This window comes from Scyliorhinus torazame, chromosome 20 (assembly GCF_047496885.1).
Source record: "Scyliorhinus torazame isolate Kashiwa2021f chromosome 20, sScyTor2.1, whole genome shotgun sequence".
Classification (NCBI taxonomy): domain Eukaryota; kingdom Metazoa; phylum Chordata; class Chondrichthyes; order Carcharhiniformes; family Scyliorhinidae; genus Scyliorhinus; species Scyliorhinus torazame.
The window spans coordinates 31,134,667-31,156,293 of NC_092726.1; the positions used below are offsets into that span (position 1 = coordinate 31,134,667).

Sequence of the window (21,627 nt, forward strand, 5' to 3'; positions counted from 1 at the left end):
CGATCCCAGGCAGTGGAGGCATGCAAGTCAAGGCCTCCCTGTACATGGACGATGTGGCCGTCTTCTGCTCGGATCCTGCGTCTGTACGCAGGCTCTTGACCACCTGCGACCAATTTGAACTGGCCTCGGGAGCCAAGGTAAACCGTGGCAAGAGCGAGGCCATGTTCTTTGGGAACTGGGCCGACCGGTCCTTTGTCCCCTTCACTGTCAGGTCAGATTACCTGAAGGTGCTGGTGATATGATTCGGAGTTGCTCGGGCGTGCACCAAAAACTGGGAGGAGCGCATAGCAAAGGTAAGGCAGAAACTGGGCTGGTGGGAGCAACGCTCCCTCTCCATTGCGGGCAAAACCCTGGTCATCAGGTGTGAGGTACTCTCGGTGCTACTGTACATGGCGCAGGTCTGGCCCATAACCTGACCCTACGCCACAGAAGTCACCCGGGCCCTCTTCAAATTTATCTGGCGATCCAAGATGGACCGTGTCCGAAGGGACACCATGTACAAACCTCTGGAGAAGGGAGGGCGGAACGTACCCAACGCCTCCCTCATCATGTTGGGCACCTTTGTGTCCAGCTGCATCAATCTGTGCGTGGACCCCCAGTATGCAAACACCAAGTGTCACTACATACTGAGGTTCTACCTGTCATCGGTGTTACGAAGGATGGGCCTGGCCTCATTGCCGCGGAACGCTCCAAGTAGTTGGACCGTACCGTACCACCTGTCCTTTGTGGAAAAGTTTTTGAAGGAGAACACCTTTTACCACAAGGCAATGAAGCAGTGGTCAACACGTAATGTCGTCGAGCAACGAGTATGCCACACCTGTGGCAAAACGGGGCATGTTGCCACAAACTGCAGTGTGACCTTCTGCAAAAACTGCAGGCAGGAGGGACACATGACTCAGGACTGCAAAGAAGACAAGTGCTGCAACCTGTGTGAGGAGGCCGGCCATCTTTTCAGGGCCTGCCCGAAATGCGGGGCAACATATGCACAGATCATCAGCAGCGGAGTTAAAAAGATGATCAGAGAGGAGGTTCATACACCCTCCACCGAAAAAGATACCACGGCACAGAATAAGGAAAAGCAACAGAAGGGCCCTCAACAAAAAGGGGAGGACCCAGCACCTCCTGAAAACCCAACCCCAGCCCTATCTGATGAGGAACACTCAATGGAAGAGGATGGGACAAAGAACAAAGAGCCCTGGGAAACAGTGAACAGGGACAAACGAAAGAGAAAACAAAAAAACAAACTGAAGAACCCCATAATGGGGAGTGGCACAAAGCGACACCTTTCAGACAGTACACTTAGTGCCGAAACCTCCTCCGACGAGGGTAAACAAGCCAAGGATCGGCCTCAAATAAAGAGGCAAAGCACCAACGTGGAACGGGAGGCACAGACCCCCCAGACCACAAACCGGGAAGAAAATAAAACCCGCCGAGACAATCAACCCCTGGCTCATGGGAACACCAATATGACCAACGGCCACCAAACGCCGGACATCGAAAACAAGGTCACAGACCAACCCCCGGAAAGTAACAAGAAGCAACAACCCAGGCGAAGACCGGCCTGCAACCCCAACACCAACTGACTGCCACAACGGACGCCAGGGCTACACTCCCGCCCCCCCCTCAATACATCTGCATCAAGTTCACTAGCCAGTGCGGACCAGGACAATTTTCTCAGCCCTGCAACTGTGCTAAAGTTTGCGAGCACCACCGGCATGCTGGGGAACATCCAACAGCTGGAACAGCCAACTGTATAGACTCTGGACTCTGAGACTGGTAAATCTATCTTTATATAATGGGTTTTAAAATTGCATCCATTAATGTGCGAAGCATCAAAGATACTTCGCGGTGTGTAGCCACACTCAGCTACTTAGCAAACGTGAAAGCCGACCTACTGTTCCTGCAGGAGTGCGGAATTCCGCACCTCAGCAACTACAGGCGCTGGTCGAGCTGGTGGTCCCACGGGCCATCCATCTGGTCAGGAGGAAACGACTGCCGCTCCTCCGGCCTGGGTATTCTGCTGCGGGGAGGCAGCTTCACCATCTCCGACGTTAAGGAGGTGGTGGGCGGGCGCCTCCTCGTAGCAGACGTGAAATACAAAAACACCCCTCTCAGACTTATTAATCTGTACGCCCCGGCCGTTAAAAAGTGAGCGGCTGGCAGTCCTTCAGCAACTCCCACTGCTGTTGGCCACCTCCAAGCCGGTCATTCTGAGCGGTCACTTCAACTGCATCATCGATGCAACTGAACGATCTGCCGGAGCCGACACAAACTAGACGCTACGTCCAGACTCCTGATGGAAACGGTAAGAGACGCCAAGCTGCTCGACGTCTGCAGAAACCCTGCAGACGGAGCGCAGCGTAGATACGCATGGTCACGGCCAGACGGGTCCGTCCGCTCCAGGATAGACTTCTTCTTTGTGTCCCGTGCTTTCACGGCCATGTCCAAGATGTATGGCCGGTGTTCTTCTCTGACAACATCCTCCTGCTGGCCGACTGCCACCTGCTGGAAAACCAGGCTGCAGGCAGGGGGACATGGAAGCTGAATGTAAAACTGCTGAACCCTGAGAACCTCGAGGAACTCGAGAGGGATTACAAAGGTTGGAGAACCGTGAAACCCCTCTATGAGGCTCCACATCTCTGATGGGAAGCAATCAAGGGGAATATCAAGAGGTTTTTCATCCTCAAGGGCGTTCAAAAGGCGAGAGAGAGACGAGGGGATCATGTCCAGGCTCCAGAAAAGTATGCAGAATTTGCTCCAGCTGCAGTCGATGGGGGTGGATGTCAAGGAGGATCTCCAAGAGGTGAAGAGCCAGCAAGCCTCGCTGTACAACTCGGAGGCCTCCAAGGTTATCTTCCGTTCCAGAGTCCGCTCCGTGGAGCAGGACGAAAAGTGCTCACGCTTCTTCTTCCAAAAGGTGCACAGAGAGACCTCTGTGATCAGCAGCCTGAAGGAAGAAGATGGCTCTGAAAAGTCAACGCAGTCTGACGCCCTGAGGATCAGCCAATCCTTTTATGCCGGACTGTATGACCTGAAGCCAACAGATAGCACTGATTCCCAGACCTTCCTGTCGACTATCACGGTGGTCTTAGGCGAGCTGGAAAACCTGGACAAACCACTAACTCTGGATGAGCTGATAAAGGCCGCCAAGTCCTTCGAGACGAGGAAAACTCCCGGAAGCGACGGCTTACCGGTTGAGTTGTATTCGGCTCTGTGGAACTGGATGGGCCCAGACCTGCTGGAAGTGTACGAGAGTATGCTTCTGGAAGGCAGCATGTCAGAGTCCATGAGGAAAGGCATCATCACCCACATCTACAAGCAGAAGGGGGAAAGGGAAGAAATTCGAAATTGGCGACCCATTTCACTGTTGAATGTGGATTCCAAAATTCTAGCCAAAGTCATCGCCAATCGGGTCAAGTCTGCTCTGGAGTCGGTGATCCACCCTGACCAGACCTGTGCTGTTCCTGGCAGGAAGATCTCTGAGAGCCTCGAGCTACTCAGGGATACGATCGCCTATGTGCAGGACAGGAGGGTGGTCACATGCCTCGTCAGCCTTGACCAGGAGAAGGCTTTTGACAGAATATCGCACACCTACATGATGGATGTGCTCTCCAAAATGGGGTTTGGGGAGGGAATTCGCAATTGGATCAAACTGCTCTACACAAACATCTATAGCGCAGTCTCAATCAATGGGTGGGAATCAGAAAAGTTCCAGATAAATCCGGAGTCAGGCAGGGCTGCCCTCTCTCCTCTGCCCTTTTTGTGTGCTGCATGGAACCTTTTGCCGAGTCCATCAGGAAGGATCCGGGTATAAGATGAGTGACGATCCCAGGCAGTGGAGGCATACAAGTCAAGGCCTCCCTGTACATGGACGACGTTGCCGTCTTCTGCTCGGATCCTGCGTCTGCACGAAGGCTCTTGACCACCTGCGACCAGTTTGAACTGACCTCGGGAGCCAAGGTAAACCGTGGCAAGAGCGAGGCCATGTTCTTTGGGAGCTGGGCCGACCGGTCCTTCGTCCAATTCACTGTCAGGTCAGATTACCATGGGATATGGTTCGGAGCTGCTGGGGCATGCACCAAAAACTGGGAGGAGCGCATAGCCAAGGTAAGACAGGAACTGGGCTGGAGGGAGCAACGCTCCCTCTCCATTGCGGGCAAAACCCTGGTCATCAGGTGTGAGGTGCTCTCGGTGTTACTGTACGTGGCGCAGTTCTGACCCTACGTCACAGCAGTCACCCGGGCCAACTTGAAATTCATCTAGAGATCCAAGATGGACCGTGTCCGAAGGAAGGAGATGGCTCTGTAAAGTCATCGCAGTCTGACATCCTGAGGATCAGCCAATCCTTTTATGCCGGACTGTATGACCTGAAGCAAACAGATAGCACTGTTTCCCAGACCTTCCTGTCGACTATCACGGAGGTCATAGGCGACAGCGAGCTGGAAAACCTGGACAAACCGCTAACTCTGGATGAGCTGACAAAGGCCGTCAAGCCCTTCGAGACGAGTAAGACTCCCGGAAACCTCTGGAGAAGGGAGGGCGGAACGTACCCAACGCCTCCCTCATCCTGTTGGCCACTTTTGTGTCCAGCTGCATCAAGCTGTGCGTGGACCCCAAATATGCAAACACCAAGTGTCACTACATACTGAGATTCTACCTGTCCCCCGTTTTACGAAGGATGATCCTGGCCTCAGTGCCGCGGAACGCTCCAAATCGTTGGACCGTTCCATACTACCTGTCCTTCGTGGAAAGGTTTTCGAAGAAAAACACCTTTGACCACAAGGCAATGAAGCAGAGTTCAGCACGTAATGCCCTCGAGGCCCTCAGGGAAACGGAGAACGTGGAGGACGTTGGATGGTTCGCTGAGCAGACTGCCAGAGTCGTCTCGCAGAACGACTCATCACCAGAACTTTCAAACAAGCACCAAGACCTAGCTTGGCTGGTGGTGAGAAGGCTCTGCGCCAATGCACGCTGCCCTCGGAATGGCTGTGGGGGAAATGAGACGGTCACACACCTCCTTGTGGAATGTGCCTTTGCAAAGAAGGTCTGGCGAGAGATGCAGTGGTATTTGTCAAGGTTTATCCCGAGCAGCTCTGTGACACAGGACTCTGTGCTCTACGGATTGTTTCCAGGGACACACACCGAGACAAATATCAACTGCTGCTGGAAGGTCATCAACTCGGTAAAAGACGCTCTTTGGTCTGCCCGAAACTTGCTGATCTTCCAGTGCAAAGAATTGTCCTCGATCGAGTGTTGCAGACTGGCACATTCCAAGGTCCAGACTACGTGCTGAGGGACGCACTCAAGCTTGGGCCAGCTGCCGCCAAGGCGCAATGGGGAAAGACCACTGTGTAAGGTCCTTCCAGCAAATGTACACCGAGGGCCGGGTAACAGTGTAAAACCTCGGTCTGGGCAACCAACACTCCAATGTATAAAAAAAACATGACGATGTAAATATTTAAGAAGGAATTGTAATGTAAAGAGTGATATGTGTATAATAAGATCAAAATTGAATGGAAGAAAGTCAAGGCAATGTGTAACCCTGACGGAAATGTAGTCAAGACAATTCGAAATGCTCTGTAATGCTCATGATAAATTTTATTAATAAAGTATATTTTTTTGAATAACATTTTTAAAAAAAAATCTGTTCTTATCAGTATAATATCTGATGTGTCCTCTATCTGGGGACCGAATATTAAACTGATTTTTAAGACTCGGAGATCGTGCAGGGGATTGCTCCTAACACTCCACGCATCGACCTGGTCTTGCCATGCTTCCGGGAATGGTGCCTTCACCCCGCTTTGGGGAGCAAAGGTGCGAAGGCAGAAAATGGCGCAAAACCTGCCTTCCCCTTTTCTGTCTTGTCTCGTTATCTCATCCTGACCAATTTAAGGCCTTTCAGGCTCCAAAGCATTGCTAGCTTTTCTGCTGGCGGGAGCTTCGTGCACTAATGTTGCGAGCCGGTGGACTCGCGGACTTTCGGCAGCCAGGCTCCGTTTTCGGCTGATATGCGCACAGATTTCCTGCTGCTTTTTACAGGCCACTCACCCTCACCCCCGGATGCCGACTTGCCTTCTCGTCATTTCACTGACCAAAGCCCTTCATCCTGCACAACAGAGAAGTGTGGCGACAGACTGAACGGCATCCTGTTTGGATGTAGGTACACCTTCACGGTGTCTCTTTTCATTCTCCTGACTCCACGACCAACACGCCAGGGTGTAGCTCAGGGGGACTAGACATTGCCCCCTGTTGGATTCCGCCAGTACTTGCTGCTTGCACGGATTGCCCTTTGTTCGGCAAAGGTGGAGGTTTCTTCGACTCCCTGCGTTGGGTGTCACTGGGCCTTCACAGCGTCTTCTTTCCTTCTGGTGACGACAGTGGAAGGCGTGCCAGACGATGTCTCCCTGTTGTGTTTTTCTGGTTCTGCATGCACAGACTCCACAGTGCTCGGCCAAGCTGGAGATCTCTTGACCAACCATGACCGTAGCCTAAACGTTCCAAAGCACAGTCGAGCGCAGCAAGGTGCACCTGAATGTTGGTGGGCGAGGAGGACAAGAGCCATAGCCGGGGAATATGGGCTATCGCTTCTCGGCCTTTTGGCTATGATCAACAGTATATTGGGTCAAGAGAAGCTGAGGATTGTGATGTAGATTGGAGAAGACAGAGGGATTGAAGTCGTCAAAGAGAAAATGTTTGTAGCTCGGCTGCTATTGGTGGATCTACATGCTGGGCTAAGCTTCTGGTTTAGGCCTAATGCCGATACAGTTTAGACTCAACGTATGAGGTTTGGCTGCAACTGCATCCCGACCACCAGGCTGGGGAGTGCGAAACACTGTCCGAATCACAGCGAAGAAGGCGGAAGGGGAGTCACCTGTAGACCGAAACTTCTTCGTGAAGCGGGTGCTGCTCGAGCAGCGGGTTTCAAGCAACAGATATCTTCTGCTTGCAAAACCTCCCCAACAATGGATATTTTGATGTCACCTTCAAGAGTGTTGCAGCGTGCATCAAATTCTTGAACGTGTTCAAAGAAAAGGGCAACCAAAGTCCCCTGTTTATCCTGACTGCGGAGCCTCTGTTTACGCTACCTTCGCAGCAAAACCGGGTTGTTACACTGCACAAGTACAACCCCCACGTCCCCGTGTCTGATGTGCTCACGTTCCTCGCCAGGAACGCTGAGCTGAAAAGTGACAGCGTGCAACTGATGGACACCTTTGGCATCTGGACAAGTGAGCACCAGATCAAGGTGACTCTGAGAACAGAGGGCGGCGGAACCATCCTGCAACCCCCCTCCAGTTCCGCCATTGGAGTAAATCGTGGCTACCTCTACTACGTGGGACAGCCACGAGTATGCCACACCTGTGGCAAAACGGGGCATGTTGCCGCCAACTGCAATGTCACCTTCTGCAACAACTGCAGGCAGGAGGGACACATGACTAAGGACTGCAAGGAAGACAAGTGCTGCAACCTGTGTGGGGAGGCCGGCCATCTTTACAGGGCCTGCCCGAAACGCGGGGCAACGTACGCACAAATCATCAGCGGCGGAGTCAAAAAGGCGACCTCAGAGGAGGTTGATGCCACCTCCATCGACAAAGACATCACAGCGCAGAATGTGTAAAAGCACCAGAAGGGCCCTCAACAAAAAGGGGAGGCCACAGCACGCCCTGACAATACAACCCCAACCTCATCTGACGAGGAACACTCAATGGAAGAGGATGGAACGAAGATTCAAGAGGAATAAAAGGTGAACAACATTAAACCAGCTGTACCGCTCCGTGGAAATCTCAGAGACAACCCCAGACAATGAGGCGCTGAGATGAATGTGTGTTTAAAAGGTGCGGGATGCAGAATGTGCCGGTGAAAAGGCGGCTGCAGCTTTCCTCTGTGTCTGTCAATGAATTAAAGACTCAAATCCCTCTCTGTCTCAAACCTCTGTCAGTGTGGCTGATTCAACTGCTTCAAGGCTGCCGCCTGCTGGTGGTTCACAGCCGCTGCAGGCGCTGCTCTGCGGCCAGAGAGACGTCGGCGGCTGTTTCCCGTCCCGGCCGCCAGAGGGCGTGGGTCACTCTCCCAGAAGCCGATGCTGCTTCCGCTCCTCCCAGTATCACCTCCTGTCCGCAGCCTGGCCCGGCCGCTGCTTGTTGGCGGAACATCCGGGTACCGGTGATGGGCGGGGCATCCGCCATGTTGCCGTGACGTCACCTCTCCACCCACCGGTTATTTCACAGAAAAGACGAAGAAGCGGCTGCTGGGAAACGGGGGAGTTGACTTAAATTCAGAGCCGCCCCCAGGAAATGAATTAAAATCAAATCAACAGGTCATTTCATAAACCAGTGACGGCTGCGAGACTGCGCATGCGCCGCCGCATCCCCCAGAGTGCGGCCAGAGGAGCCCAGGTTTGAAAAATAAATCAAATTGTCAAAAACAGATCAAAACTGGAATCGAAGCTTCAGAACCGAGAAGGAAGAGGAATTCAGACGGGAGAGGATGCGAGTAATTATAATCATCAGATGCAAATTAAATATTCAAACATGCGCCTGTGCTCATGTGCGGAGGGGCATTCCCCCAGAGGACAGCGCGCGGGCCATCACCTCAATGAAGCCGTTTCCCCTGGCAACTCAAGATTGCCGCCGGCCGTCTCCCCGGCAACTCAAAATGGCGCCGGCCGTCACACCGAGCAGCTCAAGATGGCCGCCATCCTCAGGCTGTGGTTGTGGCGCAGGCGCAGTGGCGACTCCTGCAGCCTATTGTCCAGATTGGATGGAGCAGGAGATGGACAACAATTCCCTAAGGCAGAGACTGGCCAATGGCAGCATCTTTATTGACAAAACCAGTTCACATTGACTGAGCTTCAGCTCAATCTCAACGATGGCCGTTGACCAGCTCCACATTGAAACCACCGCGCCATCCACGGTGAAAAGTCTTTCTTACAAAGTAGACGTCTATCCTGAGATTGGACATTGCCCGTGACCCACAATATAACAGAAATTCCAAACTCAAATCACACGCAATGTGACAAAGGGCCACCCAGGCACAACACCAGAGTTTGGTTTGACCAACACCAATGTGTGTTTGATTCTGGTGGCACGCACTCCGACCTGGTGTGGGATCATTCTGAGGCAGAGAGACGTCAGGATAACATCAGACGAAACATTGTGCCTTTTAATCTCTCTCCCTCTGACAGTCCCCGAGCAGGTACAACACGGCCATTAGACAGCCGTTCAGGTTGGGTGGATTGGCCATGAAAAACTGCCCGTTAATGTCCAAGTGTGTGCAGGTTAGGTTACTGTGTTATTGGGGTCGAGGGGGGAGGGCGGGGGAGTGGAACTCGGTACAGTACACTTTCGGAGGGTTGGCGTAGACTCAATGGGCCAAATGGCTTCGTTCTGTAATTGGAGTCATAAAATCATACAGCACAGAAAGGGCCATTCGGCCCATTGCGCTTGTGCGGGTCATAAATGAACAACTAACCATTCTAATGCCGTTTTCCAGGACTTGGCCCATAGCCTTCTATGCCGTGTAGGAATTCCATGTGATTCCATAAAATGTGCTCTTGATATCCATGATGGATTCTACTTCCACTTCAATGTCAGGCAGTATATTCAGGACAATAGTCACTGACTACATTAAAACAATTCCTCAGTCACCTCTGTCGCAAAACCATCGACAACCGCTTCATCAGTGACCTTCCCTCCATCATAAGATCGCTGATAATTGCACAATCTTCAGCACCATACACAACTCCTCAGACAATGAAATGGAAAATGTGATCATACGAAGCAGGTCAGGCAGCATCTATGGAGATGCAAACAAATTACTTGAGTTATATGACACAGGAGTGCATCAGAAGCTCAGCAGATTGATTCTTGGGAGGGAAGATTGTCGCCTTGGCGAGATTGGGTTGACAGCACCTGCATTCACTAGAATTGAGAAGAATGGGAGGGAATCGAATTGAACCGTATAAAAAACTGACAGTGCTGGAGAAGCTGGATGCAGGGATGTTCGTTATTCTGGTTGGGGGCTGGGGAAGAAGAAGGTGTCACTGCAAATTGTTTCCATTCAAATAGTCACCCAATGCCCTCTTGAGTGCCTCGATTCAAACCTTCCACCAATGTGCCAAGGGCAGCATGGTAGCCTTGTGGATAGCACAATTGCTTCACAGCTCCAGGGTCCCAGGTTCGATTCCAGCTTGGGTCCCTGTCTGTGCGGAGTCTGCACATCCTCCCCGTGTCTGCGTGGGTTTCCTCCGGGTGCTCCGGTTTCCTCCCACAGTCCAAAGATGTGCAGGTTAGGTGGATTGGCTATGATAAATTGCCCTTAGTGTCCAAAATTGCCCTTAGTGTTGGGTGGGGTTACTGGGTTATGGGGATAGGGTGGTGGTGTTGACCTTGGGTAGGGTGCTCTTTCCAAGAGCCGGTGCACACTCGATGAGCCGAATGGCCTCCTTCTACACTGTAAATTCTATGAAAGCAAATTATTTTACTCCCATCATTCAAAGCTGATCCATTGTCCATCAAAAAAATCAATTGCTTCAACAAATGTACGGAAATATGATATCCTTTTGCGCTATTCATGACCATATTGTTATGGGCGAGGCGTTTTTAGAACCCGAAAATCTATCATGGAGTTCAACCAACCTCTCCCTTGAATGGATTTGTTGCTTTTCCTAGCACACGGCTTTTTCCCGAGGTGTGGGATTGCAATTATGGATACGTGGGTTTTTAAACACAAAACACTTTTATTCCATGAACTCAACTTAACATCTTAAATAAACATTGGATCTCTTAACACCCTTTTCTTCAAAGATAACTCAGAAAATATTGCAACAGTAAATAATTCCTAAAAATGTTCCTTCGAACTTCCAAAAGACTTAACACCTTCAAACAAAATCACATCAGGTTGAAGGCTTTACTTTAAATCACCCAAAATGATCCACGGATAGTCTTTCATGGCAGAGACCCAGCTCACTGTAAAGCACAGAAACACACAAGCTGTTTTTCAAACTGCAAACTTCTTGAAACACACAGACACACACAAGCTGCTTTTTAAAACTGCAGCTCTCTGGAAACACCGAGACACAGACACGCTCTTTTTCCAACTGCAAAACAAAACTGCAAAATGGCTGACCTGACCTCAGCTCCACCCACTCTCAGACATCACTGTTTTCTTAAAGGTACATTGCTTCAACATCCATGTCTTAAAGGTACTCTCACATGACAATGTCCTGTGTTTCTATGTTACACCGATATTGTATTTTGATCAGATCACTGGGGTTGTGTTATCTGGTCGAAGGTTTTTCCAGAAGGAAATCCGGTGGAGGAGAGGTTGCGACATTATAATTCTCTTGGGCAGCCAGATTGCAATTGCAGGTAGGCTATTACTAGGCCAAGCATTACCCCGCCTCCTGTTTCTGACCCCGAAAACCTCTACCGCAGGGATAACCTGTCAGTTCTTGCCAGGTTGGGTGAAGTATCTATTAAACTATCAAGAAAAAGATTCTTACATTTACAAGTTCAGGACAATTACCAACACACCATACCCTAGCCTAAAATTACATCAGTGGCATTGGAATGGGGAAGATTATGTATTCCTTAAAAAACAAACCCACAAATAACAAGTCAAATTTGTTATTGAAGTCAATGCCTGGACGATCATTTTCCAGCATCCCATAATCAGACGGGCATCCCCCAGAGCCGAGGGGTTAGACAAGCAAAGTGAAAGAGAATACATTATATTTAATGGAGTGTGTTTTGACACATAGAAGTGTCCCCAACAAAACTGGAGAGTAAGGAAGATGGAGGATATTCCTTCAGACACTATCGCAGAGGCAGACGTCTGTCAAAATATTAATAGTAAGTGTGGGAAACATTTGCAATAATTCTATACATGATTAAGGAGAATGAAATAAATAGTTAATTGGTCGATCATTTTTACAACGCACTGTGGGACATGGTCTGTGTGGGTATGTTGTTACAAATGGATCTTCCATCCTTTTTTTTAAAGAACAACATTGAACGAAATGTCCTTGTCACTAGGTTATATATGCGGTTGTAAAAAAAACATGTAAAAAGTTCTCCCATATTCTTAGAGGTTTTGCCTTTCGCCATAGCTTATATTTTACCATTCTGACAATTCAGAAAAATAACAATAAATGTATAAATTTCCACTTTGAGCATTGTATCTCAATTAGAATTCCGTGAAGGTTTCGTGGCCAAATCCCGTGAAACCCCGTTGGCTTCATCAACAGACAGCCCCTTCCTACACCACCAACCCGCCACTCGCTGACACAGAGACACAGCATCTGCTGTCAAAAATAACGGCCTTTGCGATCATGCGCTACATAATGTTCCAAGATGCAGCATGCAGTGGTGGCATTTCAGGCCTTAACACAGGGAGCATGTTGTGGGCCTCGTTTGGAAGGATGGGGTTGAGGGGCAGAGGGGTAGTGGTGCGGTGCCCCAGGATATAGTGTGATGCTGTCCACAGTTGTCTTCATAAGATACCGTAAATCATGCTCGATGGTTGGAAATATGAAGGCACGGCTAGAGAATAAACAGAGAATTTGGCAGCCCTCAAATAGTAAAATTATTTGATGAAAATTGGCCAGGACGGGTAACAGAGAGTTTCATTGAATGGCTGTTGGTCAACAGAAGTCAAACATGTATTACTGTGTGAGTTCTGATATGCGGTCACTGTATGTATTTTGGGACATTAGTTAATACTGAGGTAATTCTTCAGCAACTCATAAAACACTGATTTAAAAAACCATAAAATGAAAAATATATTTCTTCCCAGAGATGTGAGACGTGAGAAATTTTAGTTGCAAAACATATGTTCCGCATCCGGGTATTGCCAAATGGATAGAGAAATGCTGATGGCGTCTAAAAGTCACGAACTCTTGCTGAATCAAAATTCTTAAAGTGACTCGACAGGAACAGAACTGCTCTACGAACCAGGACACAGCATACAACTGAGACATCACCCGAAATATTAACAGATTAATAGCTGGATCCCTCATTTTCACAACATCCAGACACTGCTCCAGAATTCATCTCTGAACAAAGGTACAAGAGTGCATCAGTGGGCCTCTCGCTAATAAAGCAATACAGGGATGACCAGGTAGCCGTGTGGTCCCAATTACTGAGGAAATCACATCGTGGTTAGTGCTTGACATGCTGTTGTTATGGGCGAGGCGTTTTCAGAACCCCAAAATGTGCCATGGAGTTGAACCAATCTCCCCCTTTAATGCAATTGTTGCTTTTCCGAGCACACAGCTTGTTCCCTAGGTGTGGTATTTCAATTATGGACACGTGGGTTTTCAAACACAACACAATGTTTATTCCATGAACTCAACTTAACCTCTGAAATAAACATTGGATCTCTTAACACCCCTTACTTCAAAGATAACCCCGAAAACATTACAACAGTAAATAATCCTTCAGTTATTCCTTTCAACATCCAAGAGAGACTTAACACCTTTAAACAGAAACACACCAGGTTAAACGCTTTACTATTATGAGTTTAAATCACCCAAATGATCCAGAGATAGTCTTTCACCTTTGAACATCCTTGAGATTAATACCTTTAAACAGAAACACATCAGGTTAAATGCTTTACCATTATGAGTTTAAATCACCCAAATGATCCAGAGATAGTCTTTAACCTTTGAACATCCTTGAGACTTAACACCATTAAACAGAAACACGTCAGGTTAAAGGCTTTACTATTATGAGTTTAAATCACTCAAATGATCCAGAGATAGTCTTTCATGGCAGAGATCACAGCAGATCCAGCTCACTGCAAACACAGACAGACACCCAAGCTCTTTTCAAACTGAAACTACAAACTGGCTGAACTGAGCTCAGCTCCACCCACTCTCTGCTTTCACTGTTTTCTTAAAGGTACATTGCTGAAACATCCATTTCTTAAATGTACTCTCACATGACACTGTGTATTGAAATATATCAGAGGAAACTGACAACCAGATTGTAACTGACCCAGAAACCGTAATAACATCCTGCAACTAAAGGTAAGAGGAGGACCTAACATCCCAAGTACCTTTCTGCTCGCATCTCAACGGTATGTGTGGCATGTTCCTGTGAGGAAGAAGGATAAATACGGCAATTTTCAGGAGCCTTGGAAAACGAGAGATATTGTAGGCCTCGTCACAAAGAAAAAGGAGCAATTTGTCAGGGCTAAAAGGCTGGGAACAGACGAAGCCTGCGTGAAATATAAGGAAAGTAGGAATGAACTTAAGAAAGGAGTAAGGAGGGCTAGAAGGGGTCACGAAAAGTCATTGGCAAATAGGGTTAAGGAAAATCCCATGGCTTTTTACACGTACATAAAAAGCAAGAGGTAGCCAGGGAAAGGGTTGGCTCACTGAAGGATGGGCAAGGGAATCTATGTGTGGAGCCAGAGGAAATGGGCGAGGTACTCAATGAATACTTTGCATCAGTATTCACCAATGAGAAGACATTGGTAGATGTTGAGTCTAGAGAAGGGTGTGTAGATAGCCTGGGAGACATTGAGATCCAAAAAGACGAGGTGTCTTAAAAAATATTAAGGTAGGTAAGTCCCCAGGGCCTGATGGGATCTACCCCAGAATACTGAAGGAGGTTGGAGAGAAAATTGCTGAGGCCTTGACAGAAATCTTTGGATCCTCACTGTCTTCAGGGGATGTCCCGGAGGACTGGAGAATAGCCAATGTTGTTCCTCTGTTTAAGAAGCGTAGCAACAATAATCCAGGGAACTACAGGCCTGTGAGCCTTACTTCAGTGGTAGGGAAGTTACTGGCGAGAATTCATCGAGACAGGATCTACTCCCATTTGGAAGCAAATGGACGTATTGGTGAGAGGCAGCATGGTTTTGTGAAGGGGAGGTCGTGTCTCACTAACTTTATAGAGTTTTTCGAGGAGGTCACTAAGATGATTGATGCAGGTAGGGCCGTGGATGTTGTCTATATGGACTTCAGTAAGGCCTTTGACATGGTCCCTCATGGTAGACTAGTACAAAAGGTGAAGTCACACGGGGTCAGGGGTGAGCTGGGAAGGTGGATACAGAACTGGCTAGGTCATAGAAGGCAGAGAGTAGCAATGGAAGGATGCTTTTCTAATTGGAGGGTTGTGACCAGTGGTGTTCCACAGGGATCAGTGCTCGGACCTTTGCTGTTTGTCGTATATATAAATGATTTGGAGGAAAATGTAACTGGTCTGATTAGTAAGTTTGCAGACGACACAAAGGTTGGTGGAATTGCGGATAGCGATGAAGACTGTCAGAGGATACAGCAGGATTTAGATTGTTTGGAGACTTGGGCGGAGAGATGGCAGATGGAGTTTAATCCGGACAAATGTGAGGTAATGCATTTTGGAAGGTCTGATGCAGGTAGTGAATATACAGTGAATGGTAGAATCCTCAAGAGTATTGAAAGTCAAAGAGATCTAGGAGTACAGGTCCACAGGTCACTGAAAGGGGCAACACAGCTGGAGAAGGAAGTCAAGAAGCCATACGGCATGCTTGCCTTCATTGGCCGTGGCATTGAGTATAAGAATTGGCAAGTCATGTTGCAGCTGTATAGAACCTTAGTTAGGCCACACTTGGAGTATAGTGTTCAATTCTGGTCGCCACACTACCAGAAGGATGTGGAGGCTTTAGAGAGGGTGCAGAAGAGATTTACCAGAATGTTGCCTGGTATGGAGGGCATTAGCTATGAGGAGCGGTTGAATAAACTCGGTTTGTTCTCACTGGAACGAAGAAGGTTGACGGACGACCTGATAGAGGTCTACAAAATCATGAGGGGCATAGACAGAGTGGATAGTCAGAGTCTTTTCCCCGGGGTAGAGGGGTCAATTACTAGAGGGCATAGGTTTAAGGTGAGAGGGGCAAGGTTTAGAGTAGATGTACGAGGCAAGTGTTTTACGCAGAGGGTGGTGGGTGCCTGGAACTCGCTACCGGAGGAGGTGGTGGAAGCAGGGACGATCGTGACATTTAAGGGGCAACTTGACAAATACATGAATAGGATGGGAATAGAGGGATACGGACCCAGGAAGTGTAGAAGATTGTAGTTTAGTCGGGCAGCATGGTCGGCATGGGCTTGGAGGGCCGAAGGGCCCGTTCCAGTGCTGTACATTTCTTTGTTCTTTGTTGTTTATAGTCCATCCGGCCTGCTGTGTGTAGTCAGGAAGTACTGAGGGATTTCAGCTGGATCGTGGCTCCTGTACAACTAAGCAGGACAAGGTATACGTATAGCTTATTGATTTTCACTTGAGAATTTTATGTAGAAGCCATGCTTTCAGAAGTTACCAGTAAATGGTTACAGTTTAGCAATGTTACCTCCCCGCTACATTGCCCAGCACAAGTTAGAACATTCAGCAGCAGCGTGGCAACGCAAACGGAGATCAAAGACTGAAATGCAAACACAGACATCGCTAGAACGCCAGGTGCTTCCTGTCAGTTTTGCAGAACAGGAAAAGACACAGCGAGTCTTCTGAGGCTCTGCAAACTTAAACCTGCTTTCGCATTACCCAAAATATGTCTCAATGCCAATTGGTCAGCTTCTCATCAACATTTCTCTTCGTGTTTACAACAAATATAACAGTGCGCGTTACGTCTGTGCCAGAAGCTCGATAAATATTGCAGCACGTTTACTCAACTGACTGGCAAGTTGACCGATGAAGGTGCAAGAATTTTGGTGCATTAATAATGAAGGATTACTGAGCGGCATTGGCCTGACGTACTCTGTCACTCTAAGCTGGGCACAGGCAGCAAACACGCTCAGAAATGTAATGTTGGCCTCGATCGTCTGATCGAAAAGTAATTAAATTCAATTGAAGAATTACTATTTTTTAACAGAGCCTTTAATAACTTCTGCAATAAGTCGCTGCAAATTAGAAGTTAATTGAGATTGAGCCGCCATTTAGACTGAAAGTTATATAAAACCCAATAGGTTGCTGAAATCCTTGGTTAAACTGCGTGTCATTCCTTTAAGTATGTTCAAGGCTGAGATAGATATAATTTAAATCAATAAGGGGATCATGGGATATTGGGATAACGGGTAAAAGTGGTCTAGAAGATTATCATTGCAAATCAGTATTGTACAGTATTCAATTGTGGAACAGACTTGATTGGATAAATGACCTACTTCTGCCCCAACGTCTTGTAGATTTATGATCTGTAATGCATCCCCAAATCTTTAGTTATCCCTGTACAGGATCACCGACAATAATCCTCTGCATATTTCACGAACACAGCTGATTTGCTTGCAGAATAACCAGGAAAATGTTATAAATTTGACACAACGTCTATTTGAAACATACGACAACATCGCGATCCACATCAAAGATCAGTTTAAAATAGGGCCGTTTGAACTTCAGGAATAGAGAGAAAAGTTGGAAATAGACGTTTCACTTCACTGTCTCTATCATGTTCCAATTGGATTGGGGACACGGCAGTACATGTCCGCGTGCGTCTGGGTGTGCTTTGATTTAGATTTTAAAAATGTATGGAACATGTGGTAAAGGATTTTGCATTCTGTGATGGACATTGAAAAGTGAAAATCACACTGTGTCAGCACAAACACTGAGTGCAATCAGGATGTGGAACCAAATGTCACAATAGGCTTCAAATATAAAATCTGACTAATTTCAAATATAATCGATGAGCTGCCTCTGAATCTGTTGGTGGCCAGGTTTAACATGATATTTTAAATGAGGATGATCAAAAGATCCATTTCGAGCTTAACTTTTACTTTGTTTTCAGGTTTTCCTGTGGATGTGTTGTTTCTCCATTATAAACTCCGCATTCAGGCGGATTAGCAAACACAATTTAGTCTTCCAATGCCTGCTTCATTTCAGGTGAACATTCCATCTCACGCACGGCTCTCTCTGACTGACAGAGCTGCAGTTTCAGTGCGAAATTGCCTTTCATCTGAATCTGGATGCTATGTTGCTGAGGTCACCTTGTCATGAAAGGTTGCATGTTTCGCTCCAAAGATGCTGCTACATCATTCAAGTCATTCAAACATTTTATTTGTCGCGTTTATAATTCAGTACGTCAGGTTCAACAGCATTGTGCTTGTATGCTGCACGGGAACCTTTGTGAAAGAAGAACATGGCTGACAAAGGGCCACAAAGCAGCTTAGAAGGGCCTCCAAAAATGAATAATGAAATGAAACTTGCAAGGGGCATCAAAATGAAAAAGAATAAGTTTGACAGCTGTACAAAAGGAACGCCGGCGACCAGGAGCACTATTGGCCCGCTGCAGACTGAAAGTGAGGATATTGTCAATGACTGTGACAACTTTGCACACACGGTGAATAATTATTTGCCTGAGCATTCACATTAGGGCAGAACGCTGGAAAGCGTTAGGCCTCCTATTGTGGACCAAGAAAGGAGATACCTGGATACTTTCTGGATCGAGATGGTATGAAACTAAATTCAGGGGAATCCGAGAGGGGCCTGTGGGTTCAGCTGCCCAGAACAAAGAACAAAGAAATGTACAGCACAGGAACATGCCCTTCGGCCCTCCAATCTTGAGCCAATCATGATGCCCTAACTAAAAAACAAAACCTTCTGTACTCGGACCGTATTCCTCTATTTCCTCCATGTGGATGTACCTAGCCTCTTAATTTTGCTAATATGCCTATTTCCACCAAATCCTCTGGCAGCGTGGTCTACGTGCCCACCACTCTGTGTGAAAACCTTACCCCGCACACCTTCCTTACACTTTCCCCCTCTCACGTAGAATCTCTGCCCCCTTCTAATTGACACTTCCACCCTTGGAAAAAGCCGCTGACTACCCACCCGGTCTATGCCTCGCATAATTTTGTAGAACTCTATCAGGTGTCTCCTCAGCTTCTGTCTTTACAGCGAAATCAATTCTTGTTTATTCAATCTTTCCTCACAGTGAACACCTTCGAGACCAGGCACCATCCTGGTGAACTTACTTTTCACTCCCTCCAAACTAACACGTCTTTCTGATAATGTGGTTACTAGAACTGCACGCAATATTCTAAATGCGCCTAACCAAGGTTTTAAATAGCTGAAACGTGATTTTCTAACTCCGATACTCAATGACCCGGCTGATGAAGGCAATCATGTCATTTACCTTCTTAATCACCTTGGCCACCTGTGTTGCCACTTTCACGGAAGCGTGGACCTGCACGCCGTGATCCCTCTGTTTGTTAATGTTCCTGAGCGTTCTGCCACTTACAGTATAATTCATACCTAGATTTGATACTCCAAAATGCATCATCTCGCCTTTGTCCGGAATAAACTCCAACTTTAATGTGTTTGCCCAAATTTCCAAACTATCTATACCCTGTTCTGTACTCTGGCAATCCTTGCCACGATCAGCAACTCCGCCAATCTTCACGTCATCCCCAAACTTACTGAAAATACCACCCACATTTTCTTCCAGATCATTTATGTATACAGCGATCGCGGCACCGATCCCTGCGGAACATCCCTAGCTACAGATCTCCATTCTGAAAAACACCCTTCCACCGCTACGCTCTGCCTTGTACAACCAAGCCAATCCTGTGTCCATCTGGCCATCCCACGACGAATCCCATGAGATTTTCGTTTTTCTACCAGTCTGCCATGTGGAACCTTGTCAATCTCCTTACTAACGTCTTTATAAACTACATCCAGAGCCCTTGCCTCATCAATTTTCTTTGTTACGTCTTCAGAAAACTCAATCAGTCGGTGAGGCATGGCCATCTACGTGCAAAACCGTGCTGTCTGTCACTAACTAGTCCATTTCGTCCAAATGATCACAGAGCCTGTCCCTCACACTATTTTCCAAAAGCAATAGATAATTCAAATTCCATGAAGAAGGGCAGAAGGTAATCAAGAAGGATAATGGAATGCTGGCATTTATACTTAGAGGACTGCAATATAAATATGCAGGGGTTGTATTGCAGCTTTACAAAACCCTTGTTATACCACAATTGGAGTACTGTGGGCAGATCTGGCCATTACACTCCAGGCAGCATATTCTGGCCTTGTGTGGAGTGTAGGCTAGGTTGAGGAGAATGACACTTTAACGTCAGGGGATAAGTGGAGAGATTAGACAAATTTCCTCTAGAATGTGAAAGGTTAAGAGGTGATCTGATCGACGTCTTAAATATATCAAGACCAAAGGATAGATTAGGTAAATTTAAAGTGATTCAGCTGCTTGGAGATGTTCGGAAGCACTGCGTCACACAAAGTGTGGCAGAGATTTGGATCAAACTTCCAACAACGGCAATTCATACTCCATCAGCTGTTAATTGAAATCGGAGACAAAACACCTTTCTATAAACCAAGACATTAAGGGAAATGGGCCACGGATTACTTAGTACTCAACAAGCCCTTAAATCCAATCAGATAGAGTTAGGCCCCGGATCAGCTAATTAATCACAGTGCAGTCTCGATGGGCTGAATGACCTTTTCCAGTTCCTATGTTGCATTGCAATTTCAGAGATAGATATTTGGAAAGAGATATTTAGTTATGAACGTCGAACCAAAAACAGAAGGCCAGATGTACATACAAACATACACATGTGCATACACACACACCGCACCATCACACGCAGAGATTGCGAAGAGATTTAGATAGAGGTGAGAGAGACAGATTGAAAGCGAGAGATAGAGATAGATAGATAGAGTAATAGAGAGAAAGAGAGAATGAGAGAGCGAGCGAGAGAGAAATAGAAACAGCCAGGAGAGTTAATAAAGTGCAGATGGAGACTATTAAGAAATCATATTCGACATGCATTGGCTTATATCAATGTGTTTTCTCACTGTTGTACAATTTTTCTCAGATACTTTAGGCTGCACGATTGAGGTTCCTTGACAGGATATGGATTATATTTCGCAGATTAATACCATAGGGACGGGTCTGCTGTTATTTCGAGAAATTGCATCGTTTGGGCTGTGCCTCCTTCGAGAATATAGTTCTCCAAATAGAAATGGTGGTAGAGTAGTATTGTCGCAGAGCGAGAAATCCAGAGACCCAGGATATGAAATGGGGACCCGGGTTCGAATCCCACCATGCAAAGTGATGGAATTTAATCTCAATAAAATATCTAAGTTAAAATGTCTACTGATGACCACGAACTATTATCTATTGTCTGATAAACCTATCTGGTTCACTCATGCCATTTAGAGAAGGAAATCTGCCATCCTTACCTGGTCTGGTAGTCGGTCTAACCTACATGTGACTCCAGGTCCACAGCAATGTGATTGACTCTCAACTGCCCCCTCAAGAGCTTTTGGGAAGGGCAATAAATGCGTGCAGCACGAGCGACACCTATGACCCATGAAAGAATAAAATGACATCTGCGAGTTGCTGTAAGAGTAAGTAGGAAAGATTTTAATTCCCCCACAAGTTATTTATTATATTCAGATTCCATAGATTTGAAATTGTTGATTAACTTGTTGCTGAACAGAAAGTTATTCATTCACCGAGTTGTTAAGATGTGGACCGCGCGGTGAGAATACTGCTGAATTCAGACTCCACGGGATTCTGGGAACTCTGCTGGGACATGTGCGTTAGGAACACTCACTTCCAGATTTGTGGAGGAAAAGCAAAAGGCTCTGGCGTTGCAGCTGCAATAGGCCGCTGCGCCTGTGGTGGGAGATTCTATGACTC

The 21,627-nt window shown here is 47.2% G+C and overlaps 1 non-coding gene across 1 annotated transcript; it reads left to right on the forward strand.

Moving 5' to 3' along the window:
• The first annotated feature begins 5,611 nt into the window (after nt 1–5,611).
• LOC140397383 (U2 spliceosomal RNA) lies at nt 5,612–5,796 on the forward strand. Its single transcript, XR_011936842.1, has one exon. It is a non-coding gene; the product is annotated as a U2 spliceosomal RNA (small nuclear RNA).
• The last annotated feature ends 15,831 nt before the right edge of the window (nt 5,797–21,627 follow it).